Source organism: Schistocerca americana, chromosome 1 (genome assembly GCF_021461395.2).
Source record: "Schistocerca americana isolate TAMUIC-IGC-003095 chromosome 1, iqSchAmer2.1, whole genome shotgun sequence".
Taxonomy (NCBI): Eukaryota; Metazoa; Arthropoda; class Insecta; order Orthoptera; family Acrididae; genus Schistocerca; species Schistocerca americana.
In genome coordinates, this window is record NC_060119.1 from 25,831,267 (window position 1) to 25,846,971 (window position 15,705).

The 15,705-nt window shown below is 46.9% G+C and overlaps 1 protein-coding gene across 3 annotated transcripts in view; it reads right to left on the bottom strand.

Moving 5' to 3' along the window:
* LOC124546004 (tight junction protein ZO-1) overlaps positions 1-15,705 on the bottom strand; it is a 710,801-nt gene that overhangs the window by 298,482 nt on the left and 396,614 nt on the right. The gene's annotated exons all lie outside the window — the stretch shown is intronic.

Consider the following 15,705-nt stretch of genomic DNA (forward strand, 5'->3'; position numbering starts at 1 on the left):
GTATTGCCCCCATATAATAAATTTTGCCTTACTGTGTACTAAATTTTATTGCATCTGGGTACTGTTTCGTTTTTCGCCATTTAAAAGCTCCAACTTTCTTCGTTAGTAAATTATACTTTTCTGTTATTTATATCTGTATAGTTTTGTTTTGTCTTGTTTTTCTTCTGTCAAGAAAAATGCAATCTTCAGCTAGAATTTTATCATATACCTCAGCGATGTTTTCAGATCGCAAAAAGGGGACAGAGGGTAGTGAATAAGGAAGCAAGGAATATTATAAAATCATGTGATTAAGAAGCAAGGCAGGAAAGTAAAACAAGGTTATCTTCTCGCTGGCTAGTATGCTGGTGTATCTGTACGATCTGATACAAAAATTTAGAAAGGGATAATCTCCTCAGGTGTGATCCCTTTGTGCTCCTCGTAAAAACCGTCCAAGATCTGAAGTATAGAAGTCGCACTGTGATTTCTTGGATATAGATGTAATAATGTAATACGACACACTGTACTTCATCACACTTCCACTGCAAGCTAGAAATAGTCGAAAAGCAGTCACAAAAAACAATGTTTTAATTGGTTCGCCGTGATGAGAAAAAACATTTCAATTGTTGCATGCAACAACTATCGGCATTAATAATCTAATTATAAAACTGGCTACACAAATGAAGAAAATGGTCGGTATTATTACGAAAGTAGGAATATCCTAAAAGAGTGTTATGATTAGATATATTTAATTTCATGAAATGTACTGCTGACAAAGGCAGATCTACTTTCATGACAATGTTTTCGAACTCCAACTCACAAAGCAAACATGGCTAGCTTGTGTATTCCTGTCGCGCGCATTATCCTCCGCTGCTGACAATACACTCACCAGATCAATTGTTTATTTTTCTCAATAACAATTATTTCATTCGCGATCACACATTGTCAGTTTGGCAAGCCGTAGGTGAGTAACCAGTATCTGGCATGTGCCTACAATTCCGCCTGAAGGAACGCTCGTCATTATTTTAATACTGCTCATATCAAGAGAACGAATAAAATCCTTTGGTAAGTTTTCATTACAGTCGCTCAGTGATAAAAATACGATGGGTTACGGGGATTCCACCAACAGAATTGACAATCTATTTTTGTGTGAGTTGTTAACCTTTTCTCATTCGCAGAAGCATCACCGTTTGTGAGGAACGGCCACATTACTCTTGGTGACTGGTTTAATTGTACTTCCTTTGTCACAGTGTAATTTGCCAAACTCATCTCACAGCAGCTATTGAGCCAGAATTCCGAAACGGAGTGCTTCATTAAACAAGTAATTGGCAATCACAGAGCTCAATAGCTTACGAAAAACCTCATAGAGTCAGTTTGCAGTAACATGAAAGAAGAAATTTCATGTTTATTTTCATACTAGGAAGCTCTTGTTTCGGTAGCTGTCGATAACTCTCAAAAAGTTACACTCACTGGAGTGAAGTAAATAAAAAGGGAAGTATATGTACTGATATATCGCCATAGATAAGAAAGTTCCGTGTGTTTAAGAATTGGGAAAACACTCTCCTGCTTGTGTGCTATCATTTGCCAAACTTTCGTTTCGATGTCTCGAGCGGTTTAGGAGATATGAGAGAGGTTGCGAGTATTTCATTCTCGCGGGCGTGAGATCGGAAGTGAGCGCGCTACATGGGATCCATTTTCTCTAGATCGGAGGCAAATAGAGACCTCCTCCCAAGTGTAAACAGAAACTCAACATGTTAGCTAAATTTCATACGGAGCGACATATGGTGTAATACGCACCAAACGCAAAATCACAGCGACCCCTAATTTTCGTTAAAAACTTTTTGAGTTTTGCATAGTGTCTTAGTAAATTGTGTACGTCACAATAAGAATGGTCATTAGCGAGATCATGGGCACTTCGCCACGAAGCTGTCATATAACGCTAGAAGTAAGGCAAAAATCAAATATTTTCAGTGAATAGTTTCTGTAAAATGGTTTGAGGAAGATTACAGGTTGCGCGCGCGCGCTTCGGTTCTGTCAGCGCAGAGCGTCGCCAGTCGGCGCGTGCGAAGTTTGGTGTACGCGTCGCAATATGCGCTGCACCCGCGCGACCCGTGCGGCACGTGCGTGTCGCCCTGTAGTGCCGTGTCAACGTCACACGTGCTACACGCGTCTCAATTTGCGCCTAGCCTGAGGTGACAAAACTCGTGCTACAGCGATGTGCACATATACCGACAGCGCTAGTATCACGTGCACCAGGTATAAAAGGGCAGTGCATTGGCGCAGCTGTAATTTGTAATAAGGAGATCCGTGCGAAAAAGTTTCCGATTTCGTTATGGTCGCACTACGGCAATTAACAGACTCTGTACGCGAAATAGTAGTCGGATTTCGAAGCACGGGACATTCCATTTCGGAAATCGCCACGGAATTCAACATTCCGACATCCACAGAGTCAAGAGTGTGCCGCCGGCCGCTGTGGCCGAGCGGTTCTAAGCGCTTCAGTCCGGAACCACACTGCTGCTACAGTCGGAGGTTCGAATCGTGCCTCGGGCATGGATGTGTGTGATGTCCTTAGGTTAGTTAGGTTTAAGTAGTTCTACGTCCCATAGTGCTCAGAGCCATTTTCAAGAGTGTGCCGAGAATAGCACATTTCAGACACACTTCTCACCATGGACGACGCAGTGGCCGACGGCCTCCATTTAACGACCGCCAGCAGAGGCGTTTGCGTAGAGTTGTCAATGCTAACAAATGGTTCAAATGGCTCTGAGCACTATGGCACTTAGCTTCTTTGGTCATCAGTCCCCTAGAACTTAGAACTACCTAAACCTAACGACATCACACACATCCATGCCCGAGGCAGGATTCGAACCTGCGACCGTAGCGGCCGCGCGGTTCCAGACTGTAGCGCCTAGAGCCGCATGGCCACTGCGGCCGGCGTCAATGCTAGCAGACAAGCAACAATGCGCGAAATAATCGCAGAAATCAACGTGGGATATCTACATCTACATCCATACTCCGCAAGCCACCTGACAGTGTGTGGCGGAGGGTACCTTGAGTACCTCTATCGGTTCTGCCTTCTTTTCCAGTCTCGTATTGTTCGTGGAAAGAAGGATGCCTCTGTGTGGGCTCTAATCTCTCTGATTTTATCATCATGGTCTCTTCGCGATATATACGTAGGAGGGAGCAATATACTGCTTGACTCCTCGATGAAGGTATGTTCTCGAAACTTCAACAAAAGCCCGTACCGAGCTACTGAGCGTCTCTCCTGCAGAGTCTTCCACTGGAGATTATTTATCATCTCCGTAACGCTTTCGAGATTACTATATGATCCTGTAACGAAGCGCGCTGCTCTCCGTTGGATCTTCTCTATCTCCTCTATCAACCCTATCTGTTACGGATCACACACTGCTGAGCAGCATTCAAGCAGTGGGCGAACAAGCGTACTGTAACCTACTTCCTTTGTTTTCGGATTGCATTTCCTTAGGATTCTTCCAATGAATCTCAGTCTGGCATCTGCTTTACCGACGATCATCTTTATATGATCATTCCATTTTAAATCACTCCTAAATGGCTAGTCCCAGATAATTTATGGAATTAACTGCTTCCAGTTGCTGACCTGCTCTTTTGTAGCTAAACGATAAGGGCTCTTTCTTTCTATGTATTCGCAGCACATTACAATTGTCTACATTGAGATTCAATTGCCATTCCCTGCACCATGCGTCAATTCGCTCCAGATCCTCCTGCATTTCAGTACAATTTTTCATTGTTACAACCTCTCGATACACCACAGCATCATCCGCAAAAAGCCTCAGTGAACTTTCGATGTCATCCACAAGGTCATTTATGTATATTGTGAATAGCAACGGTCCTAAGACACTCCCCTGCGGCACACCTGAAATCACTCTTACTTCGGAAGACTTCTCTCCATTGAGAATGACATGCTGCGTTCTGTTATCTAGGAACTCTTCAATCCAATCACACAATTAGTCTGATAGTCCATAAGCTCTTACTTTGTTCCTTAAACGACTGTGGGAACTGTATGGAACGCCTTGCGGAAGTCAAGGAACACGGCATCTACCTGGGAACCCGTGTCTGTGGCCCTCTGAGTCTCGTGGACGAAGCGCAACCGTTAGGATAGTGCGGCAAAATCTGGCGCTAATGGCCTATGGCAGCAGACGACCGACGCGAATGCCTTTGCTAAGGGCGCGACGTCGCCTGCAGCGCGTCCCCTGGGCTCGTGGCCGTATGGGCTGGACACTAGCCGACTAGTCAGGTGAGTGCCGATTTCAACTGGTAGTAAGACGTGACGGCGGGGTTCGAGTATGGGCCAGAGCCCGCAAAGTGACGGACCCAAGTTGTCAACAAGGCGCTGCACAAGCTGGTGGCAGCTCCAGACTGGTGTGGGCTGTGTCCACACGGAATGGACTGAGTGCTCTGGTCCAGCTGAACGAACTGAGACAGTCTGCAGCCATTGGTCGACTTGACGTTCCCGAACAACGATGCAGTTCTTACGCATCACAACGCGCTACCTCACAGGGCTAGAAGTGTTCGCGATTGGTTTGAAGAATATTCTGGAGAACTCCAGTGAATGAGTTAGCCACCCACATCACGCAAAATGAATCCCGTCGTACATTTATAGGACATAATCTAGAGGTCAGTTCGCGCACAAAGTCGGTTCAAATGGCTCTGAGCACTATGGGACTCAACTGCTGAGGTCATTAGTCCCCTAGAACTTAGAACTAGTTAAACCTAACTAACCTAAGGACATCACAAACATCCATGCCCGAGGCAGGATTCGAACCTGCGACCGTAGCGGTCCTGCGGTTCCAGACTGCAGCGCCTTTAACCGCACGGCCACTTCGGCCGGGTCACAAAGTCGGGCACTGGTAACACTTCCACAAGCAGGCCTGAACATTTCGGCACACCCCAGCCACTTGTAGAGTCCAGGCCACATCCAACTGCCGCACTACGCCGGGCAAAAGAAGACCCGACACTGTGTCACGAGCTGTCCCACTACTTTTGTCACCTCAGTGTAACAGAAGACGACTCGAAGCAACGAATGGTGCACCACACTCTCTTAACCTTCACTTCCCTCATATTTTAATGCGATTTCTTAAATGAGGGCAAGTAACAGTTCACGAATATTAGCAAAATAGCACTGTACGTTGTTAGTGCTTGGGCAGCTTAGTTTTTCCACTGCATTCTTGCTATAGCAGTGAAACGTGTTGTTCTCTTGCTACTTATTACAGATTATTTGATAGCATTTGAAAATATCCCTGAATCTTATGCATGCCGGATTCTATAATAATGACCTGTCTCCTCATACGAGGACATCGTCTGTCAAGATACATTTCCATTACTATCTCCAGTTTGTTTGGAATTTCTTCTCTCCGTACAATATTTTATCGTATGCAGCACCAGTCATATAGGAAATACAGTAAATGTAGCTACATGCTTCAGGCAAACCTGAAAAAAATAATTTTATTTTCCTGCATTCTAGGAAAGAACTGCAAGGGTTACGCTGACAGTCCCCTCCCTCGATACTAAACTGAAAGAAGTAAGCACAAGTCACATTAATACGATCCACAACAACAGACTAGGAGAAGAAACATAACTGGACCAGGGATAATATAGGGGGCAGAGAAATGACAAACGAGGCAGATGGGGAAAAAGTAACTATTATTTCAAAAGTACTCCCCGTAACTGCTAATACAGTTGTCTCACTGTGCGACAAGACTGTCAATGCCTTCGTGCGAAAATGTTTGCGTTTGACTGCAAAATGACTATTGCATCCAGGCGTGTACCTCTTCGTCTGCAATAAATCGACGGCCACGAATGTCGTTCTTCAGGGCTTCAAACGTATGGAAATCGTTTCCGAGGAAATTGCGATTGTACAGAGGATGTGTAATGGCTTCCCGAAACAACCCTGGCAACATGTCCTGCGCTATCGACAGCTACGGTGCCACTGCTTAAGTTGGCACCACGACAGACACCGACGACAGCTCTACGAGCATCGCTGCAGATTCTCCTCATCTCATCAGGTGCAGCCAGCCAGGACACCTCGCTTCAGCTTCGCACCTGATTTCACGTTATGTATTCTTATTGCTCGAGTACAGGGGATTTAAATTCATACAGCAGTACCGACGTGTTTTACCTTTTCCTGTTCCTCACCCCCACAAAATGTCCCCTCGAAGCAGACGAGAAGCACCATATGTGCGGGGCTCAGTTCCTGTCGCGGTCGCCAGTGCTACACCTGAGCTAAAGTTGGCAGCTCGTGTCCACGTGACGACTACACCGGCCATCTGACGCCAGGCCAGAGCTGCTGCGGGGTGTCCAGCTCACCTTGCCACGTATGCGTCAGAAAGGGGTGCACACAATACCTTAGTGCGGGTTGCCTACATCAGGGGTAAGCATTTTTTTTTTAAGGACACACCTATTCTTCTGCTCCGTGTCAGCCATTAACATTGTGTTCTCTTTTGATTCACAGATCCTTAACCTATTGTTCCGCGCCACTTTTGATGTCAGACCGATATGCAAATTAATTAAATTGACTGCTGATTGATTTATGTAACCCCTTCCCTTCCTCTTAACCTATTATTCTGCTAAATGGTCTGCGACCCCCTGGGGATAATCTGTCCATCCGGGAAAGCCTATCCGTCTGCCGACGCATCCTCCTGTCCCACCTCTCTGTGAGATACCCTCGCCAATACCAGCAAATCTGAGGGCCCCACCTACTCCAATAGCCCCCCCCCCCAACCAAACTCTAACAATTTGGTAGGCTAATTAATTAAACCGTTAAAGTAATTAACGCCTCCCCCTCTTCGCAACCCAACAGCACCCCCCCTCCCCTCCCCCTCCTGGAAATTGGCGGGAAGAAGATGCACTCGACCGGATATTTGGCGGGCAATCGATTGCAGTGTATGGAATACTGTTTCGAGAATTTATGGTGCACAAGGCAGTCTGTGAAATACTGTTTATTCAAACAATTTATTGGATACAAGGCGATGTGTGGAATTTAGTTTATTTATTTACTTAAAGACTTCGACGGGAAATCGATTGTTGTGTATAGAATATGGTTTGAACAATTTCTGATAGACAAGGCAATGCATGGAATATTGTTCATCTAAACAATTTACGGGATACAATTCACAGTTTGAATTATAGTTTATGTATTTATTTATTTAAAGAATTGGTGCGGAAATTGACTGCAGTGTAGGGAATAGTTTATTTAAACATTTTGAGGTTGAGACGGTAGTCTGTAATAAATAAACAATTGTGGCGCTTTTTTTATTGCGATTGGAGAAGGAACGCCGTCAACATAGCCCACAGCCCATAATGACACTGTTAAAAGCCGCGTGCCGGCCAACCCGTGCCCCGCGCACACTGGACGTCGCAATAATTATCGAACGACCGTGGCAACCTTTGGATATTCGATGCCTGACAAATTCCTGTTGAAACACATGTTCTCCCTCTCTCTCCATCTCTCTCTCAAGTGGTTGCTCCCTGTTTGTGTTGTGTGACCCAACGTATACAACACACAAAGATGTCCCCCCCACCCCCATCCATCCATCCATCCTCCATTCCATCCCCCTCACCGGTCTCCTAACCGTTTATGCAGACCTGGCGTTGGTAGTCGGTACATCCCTCCTCTCATATTTCCACTGCTGTGTGAACTTGTAGTGAATGGAACAAAGGCATTTGGGAAGAAGTAGGTAGCATCTGTCATGTGTCACACTAGCCCCACCTCCGTCCTGAACAAAGTAGGGTATAGCCCGCATCTCGTGGTCGTGCGGTAGCGTTCTCGCTTCCCACGCCCGGGTTCCCGGGTTCGATTCCCGGCGGGGTCAGGGATTTTCTCTGCCTCGTGATGGCTGGGTGTTGTGTGCTGTCCTTAGGTTAGTTAGGTTTCAGTAGTTCTAAGTTCTAGGGGACTTATGACCACAGCAGTTGAGTCCCATAGTGCTCAGAGCCATTTTTGAACCAAAGTACCAGCAGCGAATCACTTGGATATATTCGCTCACTTTATCAGACTAATTAATTAAATCGATACTTTTTGTGTGGAACAGTGGAATAGTATTTCCTTGCTTCCTATTGGCGGCTACTAGGATTGGAATATTTGGCGGGATTCAACCCTGCAACTGCAGTTTGGTTACCTACAAATTTCTAGCACTTTGATCATAGTCCGTAATTTACGATTACGACTGTCCATCTTTCCCTTTGTGTATTTGAGTCACATAGCATTTTGCATTCTTAGAATAATGTTAGAGATTGAAAGATATCTCCACATCCTCTTCGACCAGCCCTCCCTGCACCTCTGTCGCTGATTTAGTTTGCAGCTGACCAGAAGTAGAAGCATACTACATGTGCTACATTCCACGTCTCATGAAAGAACAGAGCAAGCTGACTCCATAAATCTTATTCAGCAAAGACTGTTCTGCACCAATCATATTCACAGTACCCATCCAGCTGCACAAGATGTCTCCGGATACACGCATGCCGAGGAGGTCAGCATTGCTTATTGGACTATAGTAGATATCAGAATGTTCTGATCATGTAACAGATTGTTAAGAAGAAACGTCTGGTTTATAAATGATGGAATGCCAGATGGACTGAGTTGGAAGCATTTCACTTCCATCAACTGTGCAATAGACCACTCTGGAACTTTTCTATCCCACTCACTACAGTGACAGACTTTAAGATGATAAAATTACGTCCCTCTACTCCAAAGAAGACCATAGACTCTTTGTGATACTCGCACAATATAGCTGTCTGGAGGTGTATAGCGTCCACTGTTCACATCCGATTACAGTTCAGAAATCATGCTATGCTCATATCAGTCCTTTAAATGATCGTCAGCAACTGCAAATGGGTCTTACAAGGAAACAGACAAATGCACAGCACCAGTCTTTGACATGTGAAATTACACACCATGCTGCACTAATCCTGTATACAGCACAACGGTCAAGCAAATGTATACACAGGGCTCACAGTACCTCACAAACTCCTGCCACTAAGTTAGAATCATCGTAGTTACGAAACTGAAGACTCGATTTATGCCCAAATGCGGCAGAGGGATGGAGTACTTCGCGTAGTTCATCTGAAGGAAGATGTTGAAATAGGTTTTCCATCGATGGACATGATTCATCACACATGCATTCGAAGTCCTCTGGCGACTCATATGGTGACGTTTCCTGTTAACGATTGCCCGTGGAAGTCACACAAAGAACACGCAATTGTATACGAGTTGATCGCAAGCTATACCACACAACTGATGCACCCCAAGGGATAAAGGACGAAAATGGTTAAATGCGTGATAAATGACCAGCAGCAACATCTCCCTCTCTCCAGAACACATCATCACTCTATCATTAAATCATACCTCGTTACAACCCCTCTCAACCCATCAATCCATCTACTTTCTACACTCATCAAAAAAAGTTTTCATCACCATGTTCCCAGAACTACTGAATATATACGTTGACTGTGGATATTGTATCACAGACTCAGTCCCTTTGACTGTTCAGAGATGTCACTAACCCCCCCCCCCCTCCCAAAGATGTAAACAACCATGCATGAGCAGCGCCTATTACACGGAGGGGGTCCGCCAGCCGATCAGCTGCAGTAATTCCACCACGAAGGAGGTACACGGCTCGTGTTGCCTGTAGTTCAACCATGCCTAGACGGTCAATACCGCGGTTCGTCGCGTCCGCATTGTTACTTTGTGCCAGGATGCCAGGAAGGGCTCTCAACAAGGGAAGTGTCCAGGCGTCTCCGAGTGAATCAAAGCGATGTTGTTCGGACATGGAGGAGATAAAGACAGACAGGAATTGTTGATGTCATGCCTCGCTCAGGGCGCACAAGGGCTACTACTGCAGTGGATGGCCGCTACCTACGCATTAAGGCTCGGAGGAACCCCGACAGCGACGCCACCTTGTTGAATAATGGTATTCGTGCAGCCACGGGTCGTCGTGTTACGACTCAAACTGTGCGCAATAGGGTGCGTGATGCACAACTTCACTCCCGACGTACATGGCGAGATCCATCTTTGCAACCACGACACCATGCAGCGCGGTACAAACCCAACAACATGCCGAATGGACCGCTCAGTATTGCCATCACGTTCTCTTCACCGATGAGTGTCGCCTATGCCTTCAACCTAACAATCGTCGGTGACATGTTTGAAGGCAACTCGGTCAGGCTTAACGCCTTAAGACACACTGGCCAGCGAGTGCAGCAAGGTGGAGGTTCCCTGCTGTTTTGGGACGACATTATGCGGGGCCGACGCACGGCGCTGGTGGTCACAGAAGGCGCCGTAATGGCTGTACGACACGGGAATGCCATGCTCCGACCGATAGTGCAACCATTTCGGCAGCATATTGGCGAGGCATTCGTCTTCATGGACGACAACTCGCGCCCTCATCGAGCACATCTTGTGAATGATATCCTTCAGGATAACGACATCTCTCGAACAGGGTGGCCAGCATGTTCTCCAGACATGAACCCAGTCGCACATGCCTGCACCGAATGGCCCCTGAGGATTCGACCAATAGTGCCTTGATGAACTTGTGGATGGTATGCCACGACGAATACAAGCATGCATCAGTGCAAGAGGACGTGGCACTGCGTATTAGAGATACCGTTGTGTACAACAAACTGGACCACCACCTCTGAAGGTCTCGCTGTATGGTGGTACAACATGCAATGTGTGGTTTTCCTGAGCAATAAAAAGGGCGGAAACGACGTTTATGTTGATCCGTATTGCAATTTTCTGTACAGGTTCCGGAACTCTCTGAAACATGGTGATACAAAACTTTTTTTATGTGTGTCATCCTTAAATGCAGACCCACGTCAGTTTAGAGGGAGATGGTTCTCTTTTTCAGTAAAGTATCAAAGACAGCATTCTACTTGCTTGTATCACTATTACGTCAGTAGATATACAGCGTAATGTTGTTAAAAAACCATGCAGCAACTGTTCAGTACGGAATCTGATAGTTGACACTGCATGGTTGCGATTGGTGGAGAGTACAGATAAGCACATTGTAAATACTGTCTGTTAGGGTCTGAAACACACAAACAACCGTGCACAGGGTCAAACGCACATTCCATTATGTAGTTGTATACTGCAGTTCCTGGTAATTGAACACACTTTAGCTAAGAGGACTTTATAAATATCAGCAATGAGGTTGCCAATGACTTTGGGTTCACACCTGCGCCCGTGATCGGATGTATATGTGTTTATTACTCTACATTTGGTGGTCATCCATGTTAAATGTTCTATTCCAGCCGTCTTATTGCTGTTGATTGAAAATGACTGTTTCTCTAGTTCCAGGTGCTTCTATGTTCATTTGCTCTGTTTTCTGTATGTCTGTGTCTGTGCATATGTTGCGGATGGCTCCCATTACCCAGACTGGACCTGAGTTAAGTGTTGGAGTGTGTATCCACTGCGCATTATATCCGGAGCGATGTTGGGATGCGGATCCACAATACGCCATGTCTGGGACTTTCTCTGCTAGATGGTACAGAATAACGAGCAGCGAGAGGATGTTCAGTTGACAGACACGGATGCACCCTAAGAGACGCAGAACTCCTTCGGACTGCGGTACCTGTATGTAGTTTTGAAATGCACCGCAAAGCAGTAGCAAAATCGTCGTCCCCCTTCCAGTTCCCTTATGATGCGAAGTCTTCCTAATTTTCCTGATAAGAAACACCACCATAATTGCTCGTACAGTGTTTTCTACTACTTCGGGTTGCAGGAGAAGGCTTCGTTTGGCGCTGGCCTTACACCTTGTACACGGTTGGCGCAGCTACGACAGGATGTTCCTCTTTCCACTGGGTGGTCAAAACACACTCCTACCGCATTAACTTGGCTCAACCTGTTTCTCCATGGGATGCAGAATGTGGTGGATATAGTGCTCCCTGTCTTCCACTCAGTTCCGACTTACATTCCAACTATCACATGGACGAAGCTGTAGGTAGGGGAGGGCACAATATGAGAGTGCCAAGAATATGATTGACCGGTTGCTGTATCATTAAAAGACATCCCCATAGTATCCAACATAAGTGTTTGGTAGATTGGAGAAACTTGATTTCAAATTAAAGACAGCACATCCATAAGAAAGCATAAAATTATAGATCTGAAAAACCGGTTTATTGATCGTAGGATTTTATACATTTGTTATGACTTCAATATAGCATTGCATTTTCTAAGTGATTCCTCACAGAGCACACCACGTACTGTACATCTACATCTACATCTACATTTATACTCCGCAAGCCACCCAACGGTGTGTGGCGGAGGGCACTTTACGTGCCACTGTCATTACCTCCCTTTCCTGTTCCAGTCGCGTATGGTTCGCGGGAAAAACGACTGTCTGAAAGCCTCCGTGCGCGCTCTAATCTCTCTAATTTTACATTCGTGATCTCCTCGGGAGGTATAAGTAGGGGGAAGCAATATATTCGATACCTCATCCAGAAACGCACCCTCTCGAAACCTGGCGAGCAAGCTACACCGCGATGCAGAGCGCCTCTCTTGCAGGGTCTGCCACTTGAGTTTGTTAAACATCTCCGTAACGCTATCACGCTTACGAAATAACCCTGTGACGTGATCATACCCAATCAACCCTCGTCCTCCCTCGCCTATAATCCCAAGGATATATCGCAGAACCTCTGTTACACTGTCACCATGGCATTGAGATTGAATGTGTTACAAATACTGTTTGTTTGTATGAGAAATACCTAGCAGCGCTCCGAGAGAGTTGCAAATATCGGCTTAATACCACGTTCCTTAGCCGAATCACTCTCTAAATTCCGTGACAAGTGTGATTTTGTTACGAGCTTACACAGCAGGTAAGGTCCACCCGCACTTTTAGTCAGTTAATGCACACCCCGCGATCACCCTCTATATTCAGTGTCACGGTATTTGTGGGAAGACCATTTCACTCAGGAGCAGTACCATATCTTGGCATATATAGTTTTTAAAATAAGTATTGTTAGCGATACTTTTGTATGCCTGTAAAGTCAAGACCGCTTTTTATGCGGAGTGACAGTAATAAGGTCGTTGCGATCGTTATTTTGAACAGCTGGTCGCTTATAAGTCGGTTACATTTCTCTTCCTAAGACACACTGGTACCACTCGAAGTACAAACAAATGCGGCATGCCCATCCATCGAGGATTTTCGCTGAGTATTGTTTGGTGCCACCAGCATTCAGTTAACGAAATATTATACTTAGTACCGGTATCTGATAGATTCGCTGTGATCGGCAGGCTTAAAAAATTGTGTTGATGTGTAAAGTTACTGTGGGCATTGTTCCAACATGTGCAAAGAAAAAAACTATGTCCGGTCATACGGGAGGATATGGATTTGACGTGGGAGATTGCGATTTCAAGGCACCGATAGCCTTGAAGGGGATGGAGGCTTTTACGTGGAAAATAATGTCCAGTCATAAGAAGGATACAGATACTGATATTTCCAGAGCCACAGCCATTGAGAGGATGTTTTTCCAGTACTTCGCTGATTGTCGAATATCATCAGATTGCATCTGCAATCGTAATACTTAATTGTAAGTCCAGTGATAAATATAACACTGTTCGGCACGTGGGGCGGGCGGCGGCTGTAGTGTGGCTGGAACGAAAGGGCATTTCCGGCGTAAGGGTCTCGCGAGCGGTGGGTAGAAAGAGAAGTTCCAGCCTAGCGGCTACTCGACACTCGGCCGCAGCTGCAGCTGCAGGGCCAGTTCCCGGCGGCGGCGTCCTCTGGATAGCTGAACAGCGAACTAATACTCAGTACGTGTTGGGCTGTCTCCGTGATACCATGTGTTGTGAGTATTCTGAGATTTTTACTTAGATATTTGAGAATTCAATACTGGTCAGTGACTTTGACGCTGGACGTATTGATAACATCGGAATTCCAAGGACTCTGTTCATCCCCGGACACCGTCCACGGCCGGGTGGTTCTCTCCAGCCGGCCGAGTCCGGCTGCTGACTGGTGACCTGGCGCTGTCTGTCGCTGAGACGCACTGCGCCACTCTGGCCGCCCGGACATCTGCGTGTGGACATCGGGACGCGACCTCTGACATCTAGCCAACTACTAATATTACGGACTGGATGGTTTCGTGTTTAGTGATTCTCAATACATCACATTGGACTCTTGTCTTGCATGGGAATGTTAGCACTGGTATTCGTTGTTGTTACTATCCCATCACGTAGTAATGCCTTCCTCCTCCTCCCACTCAGTCCTCGTCCTGGTGTACCTGAGGGAACAAACTTAGGGGGGCTATATACTCCTTCAAAAACCCAACTGGAAAATCAAAATACCGACTGATCAATTTATTGTTTGCGATAGCGGTACCGCGAGCACACACAGAAGTCCAACACCTGGCCAGACAGTTTAAGGACGTAGCATGCAACGGAACTGAAATTTCATATTTTCGGTGACCTCCAACATAATGGACTTCCTACCAGATGACTTAACAGCTAGTATCCATTCACAAGAGGCAAAGAAAAAAAAATCCAATGGTCTGGAAAGCGGGTTGTTGCAGAATTGAATCCCGCCAAATATTCTAATCCTACAGGTCGCCAATAGGAAACAACGTACCGTGAGCGCAAGTATCGCTCTGCGCCGCGCGATCTTGTTCTTTTCTGGGTTTATGCTAACCTTGGGCGCTGGGAATGAGACGTAATCCAGGGACGCATTGGTTCTTCTGTGTATTTTATTGCAGGTCCCGATGGTCTGCAGCGCCGCCACCAGAACGAAATTCGGGTAAGTAATTTGTCCCGTGATTCCGCTGCTCTTCTTCCTCCAGATTCACAGCCCCCCGGCGGTGCCACCAGGGCACCCGAGCAGGCGACCAGGAGCGGATGGACGATGCGCCCTGGCCGCAACGCCCCTGCTCGCCGACTCCTGCGACCTGCCCCGACGTCGCCGCCATTGCCCCAGCACACGCCCGCAGACCTGCACGTGTGCCCTGGCAGCCGTTCTCCGTAGGACGTCCCTGTCGCCTCGCAAGCTAGGTGGCGGGTACGGTCGGGAGTAAGCCGTGCTCAACAGTCACGGCTCCCTGCTCGTGTCTACGTCCACCGCACTGCCTTCCCCGAGTTCTCGTTCGCAGCCTCACTTCACGATACCGGTCCGGCATTTACGGATGGGGGGGGGGGGGGGGGCGGCGCAAGAGGAATGGAGGAATGTGCCAGCATAAGCTGGAGCCAGCACTCTGAGCGGCAAAGACGTTGTGAGAACATTGACAATACACGCCGGAGCAAGATAGCCTAGCAGAAAGCGCAAGGAACGCGCCGGCAACGCCCTCTCGACCGCCAGTATTTAGATCGCCGCCGCGGACGGAGAACCCAGTCAGTTTACACCCAGTCAGCCAGTCATCCAGTGAGTCAACGAGCCGAATCATCAGTCCCAGCCCAATGGCAGTCGCACTCGCAGTTAGCTCAGCCTCCAGCTCACAGTCAGTACCTAGCGACCAGAGTAGCGTACGTAGCGGGACTTGCACTTCACCAGCAGTGAGGTTAACGTGGAGTATTACAGACGAGGTCGTACCACAACACCTGGACTACCTTAAGTAACTTCTTCTTCTTGTCAATAAAGGACAGTGCTATTACATGCGTGCAGTTCGTGTTATAGACGAGGATACGGGCCACCGACAACGCCCCCTCCTTGTTTCCCATGGTACATGCCTGCAGTGACAACGAGGCAACACGAAAATCTGCATCCTCCTGGTTACTAA